The sequence below is a fragment of the Choloepus didactylus genome, chromosome 2, assembly GCF_015220235.1.
Source record: "Choloepus didactylus isolate mChoDid1 chromosome 2, mChoDid1.pri, whole genome shotgun sequence".
In the NCBI taxonomy this organism is placed as follows: domain Eukaryota; kingdom Metazoa; phylum Chordata; class Mammalia; order Pilosa; family Megalonychidae; genus Choloepus; species Choloepus didactylus.
The window spans coordinates 135,412,035-135,428,324 of record NC_051308.1 but is presented as its reverse complement, the minus strand read 5'-3'; positions in this window follow the sequence as shown (position 1 = coordinate 135,428,324).

Here is a 16,290-nt window from a genome sequence, read left to right as displayed (position 1 = left end):
CCTTCCTCCCTAACCGCTCAGACACACGCCCCTCATTCAGGGTGGACAGCACCGACAACACACCCAAATTAAGTGCACCAATTGGACCCCACAAGAGTTAGATCCCCACACACCACAAAGACAAAGTTGGGGAGAACTGACTTGAGGGGATTAGGTGACTCATGGATACCATCTGCTGGTTAGATAGAGAAAGTGTACGCCACCAAGCTGCAGTTCTGACAAATTAGAGATCAAGTAAAGCAAATGCCAAGAGGCCAAAAACAACAGAAAATCTTAAAGCATGTGATAAAACCAGACAATATGGAGAGCCCAAACCCAAATACCCAAATCAAAAGATCACAAGACACACAGTACTTGGCTCAATTAATCAAAGAACTACAGACAGGCAATGAGAGCATGGCACAGGATATAAAGGACAAGAAGAAGAGCATGGAACAGGATATAAAAGACATAAAGAAGAACCTAGAAGAGCATAAAGAAGAAATTGCAAGAGTAAATAAAAAAGTAGAAGATCTTATGGAAATTAAAGAAACTGTAGGCCAAATTAAAAAGACTCTGGATCCTCATAATACAAGATTAAGGGAAGTTGAACAACAACTCAGCCTCCTCGAGGACCACAGAACAGAAAATGAAAGAACAAAAGAAAGAATGGGGAAAAAAATAGAAAAAATTGAAATGGATCTCAGGGATATCTTAGATAAAATAAAATGTCCAAATTTAAGAATCACTGGTGTCCCAGAAGGGGAAGAGAAGGGTAAAGGTCTAGAAAGAGTATTCAAAGAAATTTTGGGGGAAACTTCTCAAACCTTCTACACAATATAAATACACAAAGCATAAATGCCCAGTGAACTCCAAATAGAATAAATCCAAATAAACCCACTCCAAGACATATTCTGATTAGACTCTCAAATAATGAAGAGAAGGAGCAAGTTCTGAAAGCAGCAAGAGAAAAGCAATTCACCACATACAAAGGAAACAACATAAGAGTAAGTTGTGACTACTCAGCGGCCACCATGGAGGTGAGAAGGCAGTTGCATGACATATTTAAAATTCTGAGAGAGAAAAATTTCCAACCAAGAATACTTTATCCAGCAAAACTCTCCTTTGAATTTGAGGGAGAGCTTAAATTTTTCACAGACAAACAAATGCTGAGAGATTTTGCTAATAAAAGACCTGCCCTACTTCAGATACTAAAGGGAGCCCTATCAACAGAGAAACAAAGAAAGGAGAGAGAGATATAGAAAATTTTAACAGACATATACAGAATATTACATCCCACGTCACTGGGACACACATTCTTCTCTAGTGATCATGGATCTTTCTCCAGAATGGACCGTATGCTGGGACATAAAAACAAGCCTCAATAAATAAAAAAAAAATGAATTTGTTCAAAGCACATTCTCTGACCACAATGGAATACAAATAGAAGTCAATAACCATCAGAGACTTGGAGAATTCACAAACTCCTGAGGGTAAAAATGAGGGAGAGATAAAAACATTCTCAGATAATCAAAAGCTGAGGGACTTCAACACCAATAATCAGTCCTATAAGAAATGCTAAAGGGAGTTGAGCAGGCTGAAAGGAAGGGACACTAAACAATTGACTGAAATTACATGAAGAAACAAAGATTTCCAGTAAAGATCACATGGTAAATATAAATACCAATATTACTGTATTTTTGATTTATAACTCTACTATTTACTTCCTACAGGTTCTAAAAAACATAAACTATAATGATAAATCAGTGGTTTTGGACTCAATGTAAAACATGTAATTTTTGACAAGAACTACATAAAGGTGGGGGAATGATGGAGTATAGGAATGTAGTTTATGTGTCATATTGAAGTTAAGTTGGTATCAAAGAAAAACAAGATTGTTATAGATTTAAGATGTTAAATTTAAGCCCCACAGTAAACACAAAGAAAGTTGCAGAGAATATGACCATAGAGATGAAAAGTAGAGTAGGAGTTCTGAGAAGTGGGGGAAGGGACAATGGGGAGTTAAGAAATGAGAGTAGGGTTTCTGTTTGAGGTGAAGGGCAACTTCTAGAAATGTATGGTGGGAAGGTGATAGCATTGCAACATTCTAAATGTGATTAATCTCACTAATGGAATGCTAGGGAGGGGGTGGAATTGGAAGATTTAGGCTGTATATATGTTTCCACAATTGAAAAAAAAAAAAAAAAAGGCAGTCTAAATAGATGACAATTAAATGCCAAGGATGACCCTGGATGGGATCTGAGGATGGAGGAGAGGAGGCTCAAAGGGTCACAGATGGGACACACACACACACACACAAAGTAAATATAGAATGTAAGCTTTGTATCAATATTGAATTTCTTGAACTTCTTAGCTGCGCTTAATGAGATTGCATTAAAGAATGTTCTTGTCCATGGGAAAGGTATATGTGAATTATATTGTTTATTCAAAGATACGTGCAGCTTGCTCTCATATGTTCAGAGGACAGAGCAATAGATGATGGATGATAGATAGGGAGGGAGGGAGGAAGAGAGGGAGTGAGAGAAAGAAATGGTGGTGTGACAGGATGTTAAAGGTGATGGATTGGGGTATCAGGGGAGGGGGGTTGGGGTATGATGGAGTTCTATGTATGGGATTTGTACTGTTTTTGCAACTCTTCCTGTAAGATTGAATTTATTTCAAAATAAAATTTATTAAATTTAAAAAAATAAATTAATTAAAATTAAAATAAAAAAAAATAGAGGGATCCAAGTGCTGGGGAAAATGGGAGGAAAGATATGTACCTATTCCCTTTTGATGGGGAAGTAAAATGATGTAGCCCATCTGGAAGGCAGGAGGCTTAGAATAGGATTGCCATATGGTTCTGAAACCCTGTCATTGGGTATGTAAGAATTGAGAGCAGGAACATGAATGGACATTTGCTCACCAGAGTTTATGGCAGCAGTATTCATGATTTTCAATTGATGGAGGTGGCCTAAGGATACATCGACTGATAAATGGAATGGTAAATGGTGGTGTATACATACGATGAAATATTGAGAGGTGGCAAGAAGAAATAAAATTGTGAGATATGCAAATATGTGAATGGACCTTGTGATGGACTGGAGTTAGAGAATGGGGAGTTGGTGCTTAACTTATACAGAATTTTATTTAGGCTGTTGGTAATGGTTTGGACATGATTGGTGGTGATGCTAGCACATTACTGGGAGAATAATCAACAGCACTGAACTGTATAGATGAATGTGGTTAAAAGAGGAAAGTTAAAGTTGTGTGTATTTCTAGACTAAAAATTAAAATATAAAACATAGGAATCTACAGCACAGTGAGCCCTATTGTGGATGATGGACTGTAGTTGATGGTACAACCATAAGAATAATCTTTCATGAATTATAACAAATATATGATACTAATAAAGGTGGTAATATTAGTGTGGTATATGGAAAAAACACCTAATATCAATAATGGATAATAGATGAACCATTTTAATAATCTTTCATCAGTTGTAACAAAGGTAACTACTGTTAATAAAAGAGTATGATTTATTTTAAAAATTGCTATCATTAATAGTGACAAATGTTCCATACCAAGGTTTTGGTGGGGCAGCTGGTGTATAGGAATTCTGTATTTTATGCATGATTGTTTTATACACCCACAACTTCTTTTATTTAACAAAAAGAAACGCAAACACAGGTTTATACCCTAAATCACATCAAAGCCTGAGGTTTAAAAAATAAAAATTAGATTAATAAAAACAGCCAGAAAGTGAAACATTAAATGCTACAATCAAATGAAAACTGAGTGGGGGACACTACCTGGAAAACAAATGCTATACTTATGTAATTTGGGATAAAAACTGAAGAAAGAGTTTAATTTTGCTATTGTGAAATTATTGATAATCTTAACAAGAATAGATTTAGTAGGGAAAGTAGAAAGTTAAATTCTACTTGTTGGGGACTAAGTTGGAGAAGGAGAATTTTAATCATTACCTGGAGATTAATTTCTTTCCTGCAGTCTCTTCATTCAACTTCCACATTGGATAAAGTATAATCTTTCTTAAACACAGGTTCTGGTCATTCCATTCTCATGGATCATCAGTGAATTTTTGCTGCCTATAAAATAATGTTCAGGTTTTTTTTTAAGTAGACTATACCTTATATATATTTAAATCTTCTGTTCTTTTAGGTCCTACCTAGTATTTTTAATGTTATATAATTTCTGTTTTTTAAATTGAGTGAGAAAAGAGATATATTATAATTAAAGTTATTGTTTCATACATAAGATTAAAAGAATACCACCTTTAAGATACAGGACAGATTCAGATGTTTTGAGAAATAAACAGAAAACAATAAAAAGTTAAATAGTAATTAATGGTAATGTGTTTTGCTTGATTCTATCAGGAAACACAAGGCCTTGATGTGTTATGAAAGCAGTAAATGAAAAGGTTTTTAGATTCGACATAATTATTTGTGACTTTGGATTTTGGGGACAGTTATTTCTATAGTGCCAAGATACTGAATTCCAAACCTGTCATGTTCTGAGGAAATACCAAAACAAAATCAAGTAGTGTGTTGGTTTAACCTGATGAAACATTAACAAGATCTATAGGTGTGAGGCCAGTCTGGGACTTGGCATTTTTAGGTGTACTGGCTGCAGGGGAGCTTTTCTATTTAGAGGGAGCAGCAGTTCCCAACAGGGCCTGACTTTCTCCTCTCACACTTGGGGCTATACATGTGAATCACTGTCCTGGAAATCTCAAGATATTACCTGGCACTGATCACGCAGTTGCCTCTGTGAGCTGGAAGCAATCCTATTCCTTTCCGGTGGACTTACATATTCATGTTCTGCTCTGTTATATAATGAAATTATAATTTACCTCCCTGGGAAAAACCTTACTGAGCTTAATTTCAAGTCTGAAAGCAGCTCCAATACTGTCTAAAATCCCCTTGCACCATCTGAAAAGAGGTCAGATAGTTAGGGGTGGTTTTACCTTGCTTTCCACTTAAGGGAATAGACTGACAATTTTAAAATAATGTAAATGAGTATCATTTAAGTCATTGAATGCATACCAGTACTGCTTTTGGATTCAGTTTTTCTAAAGGAAATTCTTTCTTCATGATGATAATCTTAGCTGAGCATGGGGCACAGAGTATAGACTGTCAGAGAATGTGTGCAAACTGATAATCCCCTGTTTTTTTTTTTTTTGATCTTTTTTGATTGATTTATTTTTTTGATCCATTTTTTGATTGATCAATTTATCTCAGGAAGCCGAAACTGCCTAGAGAAGACCAAAGCTGTGGTCACCTATACAACTATTATAGGTATAAATATAGGTATAAAACTTTAACAATCTTCAATAATTAGACTAAACAATATTCACATATTATTTATAAATCAAAGGCACATGCACCAGATATGGATACCCCAGCTCACCTTGAAGAAACACAGAATATCTATATTTGCCTGGTCATCACGTTGGATTTTTCAGCAAAGAGTGAGTATTAACGAATTTCATAGAATTTATACCATGAACAACTGAATTTGATATTGCTTTCCTTAATTTATTTATTTGATTTAATGTTCTTATAAATGGATAATTGCACAGAAATGCTTTCATCTTCTCTGGCAATAATAAGGCCAAAAAACAAAAAAGTGACTGGAATTTCCTGTGCAAGAAGTTCTTAGATATAACTATGAGGCAGGAAAATCAATCCTGAGCAACCAAATAATATTTCATACAATGTGAATCTCTGTGAAAATTATTGGTAATAAACAGACACCGTCTCACTAAAACTACAGGAGAAAAAAAACCCAAAACATTTATTCACCTACCATTGCCATAGCTTTTGCTTCAAACTTTGTCTTCACTATTTACCAGAAGAAATCTTTCCTATGTTGTCTTTGGTTTTCAATAAAAATGTATTATTAGAACTAAATATACTACAATAATTTTTTTATGAAATTAAAAATAGAATTAAAAATTGATGACAAAAGAAAGGGCTTGTAATCACTTGAAATTAAAACAATACGGTTTCCTTTATCCTTTTCATAATGTAGCCAAGCACATGAACATATGAAGCACTAAGAATACAAAGCACTGAGTGCTATCTATGTGCCAGTTATTAAGTAATGTAATCCTCATGACAAAACTAAGAGGTAAATATTTTCCTTATTTTTATGCATATGGAAACTCTGGCAGAGAATGGCTGAGTAACTGCCTAAAGTCACAGAGCTAGTGTAGGGCAGAGCTGGATCTCAAATCAGGTAAATCCAGCACACAGTTCACTATAAATCACTATGCTAGCCTAAAATTTAACTTTGATATCTGTAAGATCAATTCTGTACATGTAGAAGAAAGCACTTGCATGGATTTAACATATTATTTTACGATATAGCAAAAAATAACTTCAACAGTTTCAATAAAATTTTATTACGTGCTGTTGCTTATCTGAGTCACACTTTGGGGAATTAAGGGAAAGACCTCTTTGTTAAGCGTAACCATAGAGTAACTGCAGACTGCAGTTAACCCTTATGAAAGATCAAGAAGAAGCCTGAAGAATCCTGCAGCATGTTTAAATTTAGGTCTGTATCCTTAGCAGATGCAAATAACTCAGATGAAATTGTAGAATGAAAAGTTATGCGTATTCATAGAATGGAATGTAAGTTTTCTTTCAGCTATCTTGGGCATACTTGTAGAAACATGGATTTCTTTAAATCTTGCAATATGGAGGTTCAGATATTTTACTTGAATACTAAAAAGAGAGATGATCTTCCAAAGTCTGGATAATTCAGGAACATCTGGATGAGACAACATTTAAAAAGTGGTGATTAAATGTAAAATGATTAAATACATATGCTTGAAAGATAAAAAGTAAATTGATAGCAACCACTAAAAATTAATAGAGTAAAAGTAAGTGTTAAAAACAATGAAATAATTAGAATATTTTTTAAAATGATAAATTGGAGATGACATGCAATTAAGGTGAAAGACTAAAATCATTAAATAAAATCCTAATAGATTAAAAGGAAACTTATTGAAGAAAAAATTAAAAAGAATTCAAAAGATTGTAAGATTGTACACATGTGTGAAAATAAATTAAAAATGTAACATGAGATAAAGAATCCAAGAGAAAGTAAAAAAAGGAATATTAATATTAAAAATAATCAAAAAACAAAAGCAGCATAAACGATAGATATATTCAACCATTGTTATATGTAGATACATTATACTTTTTAAGGTTATATATTTTATATATAACCATAAAAACAACAAAAATTCGCTGAAATCTGCCTCATGAGGGAGAACAAAAATGATCCTTAAGCAGATGTCATACCTTGGAGGTCTTCAAGGCAAAGGAGGAGAGTAAGAAATATCTTCTGCTTGTACCTATTTTTCAAATTTATGTTTTATTAAAAGGGGAAAAATTTTGAGTAGAGTCCATCATGCATGATCACAAATCCAAATAAGCTGCCTATTTGGAATGCAAATTCTGTGGCAGATTCCCTACAACCCATGAGACACATGTTATATCAACAGATTCAGGATGTAGGAGGGGGCATGGCTTTGAAAGCTTAAGGGTCTTGGGACTCTTGACTGTGGACTGAAGGTAGAAGCAAATAAAGTCTCGGTCAGTCCAACTATTGACCAATGCATTTTTCAAAATTAGAGGTAAGATTTTTAATGGTTTGTGGTAAGATCACCCAGGACTTGGACCTGACCCATCTGTCCTATCTTGTACTATAATGGCATTACCATCTAGGATGAGGGCTTAGAGAAGTTTCTTATTAAATTTGTAGGAGACATAAAAGGCTGTAGAAGAGAGTGTTATTATGTTAGAAAAGTGTATGTTATCTTATTTTTAAAGACCTTGACAATCTTGTAATGTGAACAGGAACTTGCTAGGCAAATTTAATAAAGATAAATATAAAACCCTTTGTTTTTAAAATAGTTGCATAATGAAGGCATTAAGAGATGTATATTAAGAAGAGTTAATGTAAACACATTCTGGCTTCAATTCATTATCTAAATATTAGCCAATATCTTGTTTAACTTCAAATCTTATAAAATAAATAATGGAAGAGTAGAATTCAGTCTGAAAAGGTATTATTAGAATTCATTCATCTGTTTATTCCCTTAAGAAATGCCTCATATAAACAAGACACTGAATATACAATGGTGCAAAGACATAATCACTTTCTTCAAGAAACATGTAAATTCGTTTGAGGAGAATTATGGGGAAAAAAGCCAATTACTATACAAAGTTAAAAGTTCTGTAAAAGTGAAAATAACACAATCCTAAGCATTTTGAAGTAGGAGTAACTGTTAATGATCCAAGAAGCACTTTTTTCGAGAACTGTATTCTAACCTGAGGTTTTAGAAAATGGTTTTCATGCATATATGTGTGTGTGTGTGTGTATGTGGGATAAACTACATTTCCCTAAATCATTTACTTGCAAAATCCTGGGACAGATATCAATTAGAATCATTTTTCCTAACTTTGGAAGGAATAAGGTAATATGAAGCCATATAACTGCTCCTCCAGCATTGGCAGGTAGAATTAGGGGCACTGAATAAAATGATGGCTTGTAATAATTCTGGGGCATTTCACTGAAATTCATAGTCCTCCATGACCCTAGAAAGGTGTTATTATGGCTCATGGTTTCCTGTGGTTCTTGCTACTTTGAAATTCTCAGAAAGCTAACAGAGTACTTTATAGTTAGCAAAATATTTCCCTGACCTTTCCCCTCCAGTCTTTGCAAAAATTTTGTAAAGCCCAATTTTCAGTATTAAACTCCTTCCTCCTTGAAATCCTACAGTAAATTTTATTTTTTACTTTCCTGACCAAAACCCTGTCTGATATGATCCATGGCATGAACAAATGGAATTTGAGCAAGCTCTTCAAAACACAGGGTAGAGAAAGATTGGAATTTTAAGACTGTAATAAGAGGATTGGGATTGATTGAGACATGACTGTGACCTGAAAAGAGAAGAATATATGGTAGTTTGTTGTTTATTTTTTTCAAGGGATACGTGGGCTGTGATTTTGACAGGACTTGGTGATAATTGGATATAGGACATAAGTGAGAAAGGAGTCAAGGATTACTCCTTTGTTTGATCCAGGTAGTTGATTAGATTCGCATTACATTTGCTGATACTGAAAACCAGAAAGTAAGGTGGCAGAGTTGAGATAATTCCTTTAGTTTGAAAGATAATGAATTAGATGTGTCTCTGGGCCAATCAAAAGGAATACCTAGTGGAGACATGAATATGAAGATAAAACAGCTAACTATCAGGATCTAAAGATCAAGAGAAAAAACTGGAATAAAGATGGAATAATGGATGTAAGAATCATATAAATTTAGAGGTAAATGGAAATACGAGAGTAGCTGGCATACCTCAATAAAGGTATGCAGAATGAAAATAAAACTGTTTTAGTTTCCTGGCTGCTAAAGCAAATTCCACACAATGGGTTGGTTTAAACAACAGGAATTTATTGGCTCATGGTTTTGAGGCTAGATGTCCAAAATCAAGGCATCAGGTGTCATCAAGTTGTCATGAAGGTGATGCTTCTCCCAAAAGACTGTGGCACTCTGGGCCTGGCTGGCCAGTGCTCCTTGGTCCATGGCTTTTCTGTCACATGACAATGAAAATGAATGGCATCTCTTCTTTCTCTTCCAGGTTCCATTGACTTCCCAGCTCCTGGTTCTCCCTGTGACTTTCTCTTTCTCTGTGACATTCCTTATAAGGCTTCAGTAATAGGATTAAGACAGATCCTGATTCAGCTGAGTCACACCTTAACAGAAATAGCTTCACCAGATGGTCCTATAGCCCCAGGCAGGATGGATTAAGTTTAAGAACATGTTTCCTGGAGCAGATAGCTTCAAACCACCACAAAAAAGTGAAATCAGGACAAATATAATAATAATATTAGGAAGACTACAGGATTGGAGCTTTCTCCAGTCTTGTATGACACAAGAACTTGAGGACTGCGAAAATGATTGAGGGATGTGGACAAAAGTAAGGTGAGATAAAACAAAGTTACTCCAGATTGAGTACTGTATTTAGTCATGACCAATACCCTCCTTGATTCTGTTTTGCCCTCCTGCTGTAATCTAACTACAATACTAAACTTTTTTCATCATTTCTCTTTTTATATGAGATACCCACAATTAAATTCCAAATGTTTTCACCATCTTTACTGCCTTTAGTCTATTGTATCAATAACCTTAGGCTTGCTCACAAACTTTCAAGTCCAGCAGACAAAAATTTAGTCTTAACTTGCATTTTTGGGCCACTCAAACACAACATACCTCCTGAGAGATTCTCTATCTTATCTTTTACGGTACCATTTTTTTGTGGTTCTCCTCCTAACTTAAACTACACTTAAAATATCTGGATACTTTTATTATTTAAATATATGTTACATGAATGGTATAGATTTCACCTGCTATGAGTTCAGTTAGAGTCTCAATCTACCTAATTTGGAAGCAAAGTTCCATGCAGAATGTACTTCTCAAATTATTTCTAGAAATAATGTCAGGACATCTCTTACATGTGCCAGCAAATATTGATTTGAGTGAAAATAAAAATACAATTTGGGGGCTGCTGACCCTGAGAATTCTACCAAAAATAGGGCTGAACTCTTATTAGCCAGACCGAGAAGCATCACTAAGCCTAGAAGAAGGTGAGCCAGACCTGCATTTTTGCCTAAATAAATTATTGGCTAGCTTAGCCATCTCTTTAATGTTAGAAAGAGAAGAATTCCTTTTCTGTGTTACAATCAGAGTGGGTACCATAATCAAGCACTTGGATTCCTTGCCTTGTACTGAGATTTCCAGATTATAAATCTTATGTTTTCTACCTGGGTATTCACCTTTAAATAGTTAAATGGGAGATAATAGCTTAATATGGTTGCTCCACACTTACTTTAAACCTTCCAATCTCTTTGAATATTTAGATCCCATTGCTATTTCTGAAAAGCATTTATAGTCTCCTTTTTATGTAATGCCATCTATCAGAAGAATTGTACTGACCTTCCATGCAATCTTCAGTTGTTGCATGCTTCTCTCCCTGCCAAATGTCAGACATTTCCATAAATATCTGAATCAATACTAGTGGTGATTATGATAGTGCCAATGTTGATCAGTGTTTACATTTCTGAGAAAGGTGTTTCTGACTCTTTACATTTAATCTCAGCTCTAGCTCTGCCAGAATCATAAACAATAGAAGCAGAAAAAAATATAAATGGAATTATTAATTACCTATTTGATATCAATATAATTTCCAATGGAAATTAGCATTCTAAAGGTCAAAGTCATAGGAAGGATATTGATATATTGATTTACCTAGAAGTTGAAAATTTATCTTCAGAAAAATAAGCCATTAACAAAACTCAAAGGTAAACTGGTTTTAGAGTGGATATATGTGGATTCCACATATAGATAATGGCAGACATTCTTAGTGCATAAGTATTTCTCATAAATTAATAATAGAAATTAAAAGACAGAAATTTGAATAAATAGGAGATTATCAATAAAGACATAGCTTAAAGGCAAAGATATAAATATTAAAATATAATATTATGGAATGGAAAAATCTCAACCATGTGGTAATAAATTTTTTGTGTGTAGGTAAGCATGTTTTTGATTAAGAAACAAATTCTGGAAGGAAATTCACAATCTTATACAATGAGAGTGGGAGAACCAACTGAAGTTACATTTTTGAAGGGCAATTTAGTAAAATGTGCCAAATGAATTTCAATAGTTTTTTTCTAAGAAAATAGAGAGACTGCCCCCAAATTTATGTAAAAGTATATCTATCAGGGATATAATTCTTCACCATTCTTAAGAACCCAAACAATCTGAATTTCCAATAACAAATAAATTCTGGGAGTAACTGCAGAATAGACTATAACCAGTCTCTAAAGTGATTTTCAAAGAATAGTTAAGATTTATTAAATTATAAAATACTTAAAATCAAGTTTTTAAATAGAGTAGAAACACATTCACTTGTTTGATAGAGTAAAACATTTTAAATTAAAAGTGAAAAACACAAAGTATAAACATCAAAATGTTACAGGCTGTATCTGGGACTAGTAATTCAAGATGTTTATATTTTGCTTTTCTGTTCTATATATAACTATACATGTTAGTATATAGATACAGATACATGAGTATATAGTAATCAGAATAAAAAGTAATTTTAAAGTCAATAACTTAAGTAAGTTCATTAGGAATATAGAACTATTTCACTAACAAATTCAGGGAAAAAAATTAAGCCTGCATATATAAAATGCCTGAGACCCATACTTCTAAATACATACATGCATACATACATACACACACACAATCAGGAATATATAAACAAAACTTTGAAGAATTCAGAGTAGAGTTCAGAGTTTTCTCTTTGGTTTGTGGATTTGTATAGTTGCTTAGAAATTACGTACAGGTGTTCTCATAAACTTCTCCCCATGATTAAAAGGAAAAAATCATACAAAATGCAAACCATTTTCATTTCTGACTTTTAGATTTCCCATAGGATCACTCTTCATTAATATGCTAAGATTAATGACTAGTCAATAGTCTCCATAGATTAGTAAAGATGTATTCCCCAAGAATAGTAAAGACTTCTAGCTGCAGTAACTTCAACACCTGGGAAGGTACTAAGGAGAATCTGAGCTGGAAAATTTTTAAGGCTGGCAGAAAGGATGAAAAATAAACAACATGCAGAGGCTTTCAGCTCAGGTTCATCGTCTGGTATGAAGCATGAATCAGACCACTTTTCCCTTTATGTTCAGTGTGTCACCACTATAGACAGGAGCTCTATCCTCCTCATCTTGCCTTAAGTTTAAGTTTCATTTGGCATTTGTGGACTGATTGAATATGGCAGCATATTATTCAAGCATAAACTGGGATGTTCTATCTCCCTTCAGAAAATTCACTACTCACCCACTCTACCATTTCCATCTAAGACAGCAAAAGTACACTTCCATTGTATTAGTGATTATGTTATGTTGAAATGTGGAGGTGTCTAATCTTAGTGAAATGAGCTGAAGAAATTAGTGGGCACTTCTTAAATACTTATCTGTAAAGGCTACGATGTTTGAAAACAGAATAAGTACCTTCTTGAATAGACAATTTTGTTTTGTTCTCTCTGTGCAAAGTCAATCTTATGTGTAGATACAAAAGACTGCTGCCTGTGGAGTTAATCAAGGGAAACCAGGAGAAAAACAAAACAAAACAAAACAATTCTGCCCCAAATATCTTCAGTTTGTTGACTTTCAGAAAACATGTATGTAATGTAATATTTGGATTAAAATATACATGATTTTTAAAATTCAAATATGTTTTAAAGAATTATCAGCATATTAAGCTTTCTCAATTATAAGTAACTAAATTTAAGTGAGCTGGCTAGGCATCTAGGGAAGACCTAAAGAAATCTCTGGAGAAGGAGGTAAGATGTCTACCATTAGGAGGGAATCAGGATATTTCTCATAAACTTCCCATGAATGAAAGGTTTCCTAGACCACATAGTAAAAAAACAAATAAATAAAAAAAGAAAGAAAAATAAAATAGAATAAATAAAAAACATATGTTATTTAACTTAAAGTCAAAAAGAATAATTGTGAGCACTTAGAATAAAATCTTCCTAATACTACAGTTATTCATACTTTTCAGTGTTTCTTCTCCTCTGACTCATTCTTCCACTACTTTCTTTTATCCCCCTATATATGCATTCTATAGATGGCACTACCATAGAAGAACAGGGCTATAATGAGTTCACTCTATTAAGTGCCTGTTCCCTGTGTGTCTGGTGTATGTCAGGTATCCATGCTAAGTACTGGATTTACATATATGAGGAAATGTATCCCTTACCCTCATTCAAACTGGTTCTTCTAGTGTGGTTACAAGTTTTCTTCTCTTACTTGGACTTATTAGGAGTGACTGGAGTATGCAAAGCGATACACTTATTCTTGTTACTTGCAAGTTGAGGTACCAGGGTACTCTGCTGTGTGACACATCATCCTGTACTTACTTGAGTATTACCATATAGAGGCACTGGAAAATGAAGACTAGGGTCCCTATTGGGTACATCTCTAACTCTCCTTCCATGGGATAATCCCTTCCAAAATTTCCTTCAATGAGGCTTTCAAAACAATGAATTAACTTTTTATTGGTACTCATCATCTACCTGTCCTCTACCCAAAGATCTTTCTTCATTTTTGTCCTTCAAAAGCACAGATAGTAAAGGCCACAACTATTTCCCAAAAGCCTTTAGAACTTAAGTTATAACCTTTACCTGTATGAAAAGACTTTGCACTAAGTTCCAAGACTGGGGTCAGAATCAATCTGGACCCTTTCTAAACCAAACTAGTTCTCATTTGTGGTGGGAGGCAACTCTTTCATTCCCCTACTCTTTCCTTACCAACTTACGGAGATAAAAATTGGGGACAATTGGTTGCTTCCATCAGGCTGAGCTTACAACAGAGTCTATACTCAGAAGTTTGAATCTAAATGTAAATGTCACCAGTAATAAAATTGCCAGCCTTGGTACATGTATGTGAATCTTTTCAACAGTCTGCTAAGTTGTCAGAAATCTCAATTGAATTGCTCTCTGGTTCTCAGCTCAATTAAATATTTGCTCACAATATCCCAGGCAGTCTGACAAAGTTACTAGGGCTTTTTGTTTGTTTGTTTGTTATCATTTTTGATTTTGAGATTTGATTTTGATTTTGAGAACAAAAATGAATGCAAAATTTGAGCCATTTAGCCTTCAACCTTCAATTACTTGCTGTCCTTGACACTATCAACCACAGAAGACTCTAATGTCTTCTTCCTCAATGATGGAGGAAATTTTCCTAATAAGATCTTCAACTACTGATAATGTTTTTACTCAGTTATATGGGATAAAACTTATGTAAAGTATATATCCTCATGCTAAAATATATATTTTAGGTTTGTTAGAGGAGGATACTGACAAAAGTAGGCTTAACCAAAATATACTCATTGAATCTTCCTTCTGTCTCCAGAAATTAATTTCACAATCTTAAAAGGAAAAGCCTATGGTGACAATGTTTAAGTAACAATGCTGTAGCAAACTACATCACAAAATTTCTTTTGTCTACTGTTTGCTAACATGAAGAAAATATTGAAAACCAGTACTAAAAATAAAAACTATCAGCCAAGATTGAACAAAGAAAGGGATACAATCTCCTGCTGTAAAGTTCAATGGATTCTGGCAGCCATTTCCAGAGAAACTATAATGGGAAAGTAGGTGAGTAGAAAAAATCCTTAATATTCTTCCTGATTACTTTAAATTGAGGTAAAAAGAATAGACAAACCCATAAGTTAACATGAAGGATTTAGCAGAAGAAGAAAAAACCCACAGTAGCTCACAATTTGCTGAGGCTCAAAAAGTACAGGGGTATTTATCTGAAGGCTGAGGTCACCCTCTTTCAGGAAATATACCTAGGTATAGAAAATAAGCAAAAGTTCTGAACAAAGAACATATCCCAGATTCTATGAAACAGATTGTACACCATGTACTTGTACTTCCTTCTGTCTAGTTAGCCCAGACTAGTGCAATAAAAAGATGGCTCTCAAATCCTGCCTCTCAAAACTGTGGCTCAGGAGAGAAGAAGGAAACTCTCAAATATGGCGGAAGGAAGATGAGATGAATATGCTAACACTTGGTCATTCTGAGCCAAACTGCTCAAATTAACTATAAGCAAAATGACAACAATAACAACATTAACAATACCACAATGCCAAATATCCTATAATGAAAAATAAAAAAAGATGAAAGAAAGAAAAATTACGAAAGAGAGATTAAGAATCATATAAGGAATAAAACATAATTCAAAGAGGAAAAAATCTTCCAGGAGCATTTTAAAATTTAAAGAACTTATTAAATGTTGTAATTTCCCAAACTACGAACACAATGAAAAACTAATGATATTATTAAATGAGATTTTTAACAAGTAAGATTATAGAAACAGAAAAAAGCATAGTTGAAATATGAGATAATTACAATGTACATAGAAGCAAAATATTTTTAAGTTATAGAAATTAAGGAAAAAGGTGACTGATTAGGAAACAGATAAAAGTGAAACCCTATTCCTGAAGGAAATAATGTTATTCTAGTATACAATTCAGATTTCTAGTATATTTCTGCCTGACAAGACTTAAACTAGAGACTCTCTGACCATACCAAAAAATTAAGTGAATCTAGGTTTATCTGTTTATGAGACATACTTGGAAACTTAATGATACTGTAGTTGCAAATTAGTGAAATGTACACATTTAAAGTGTTAT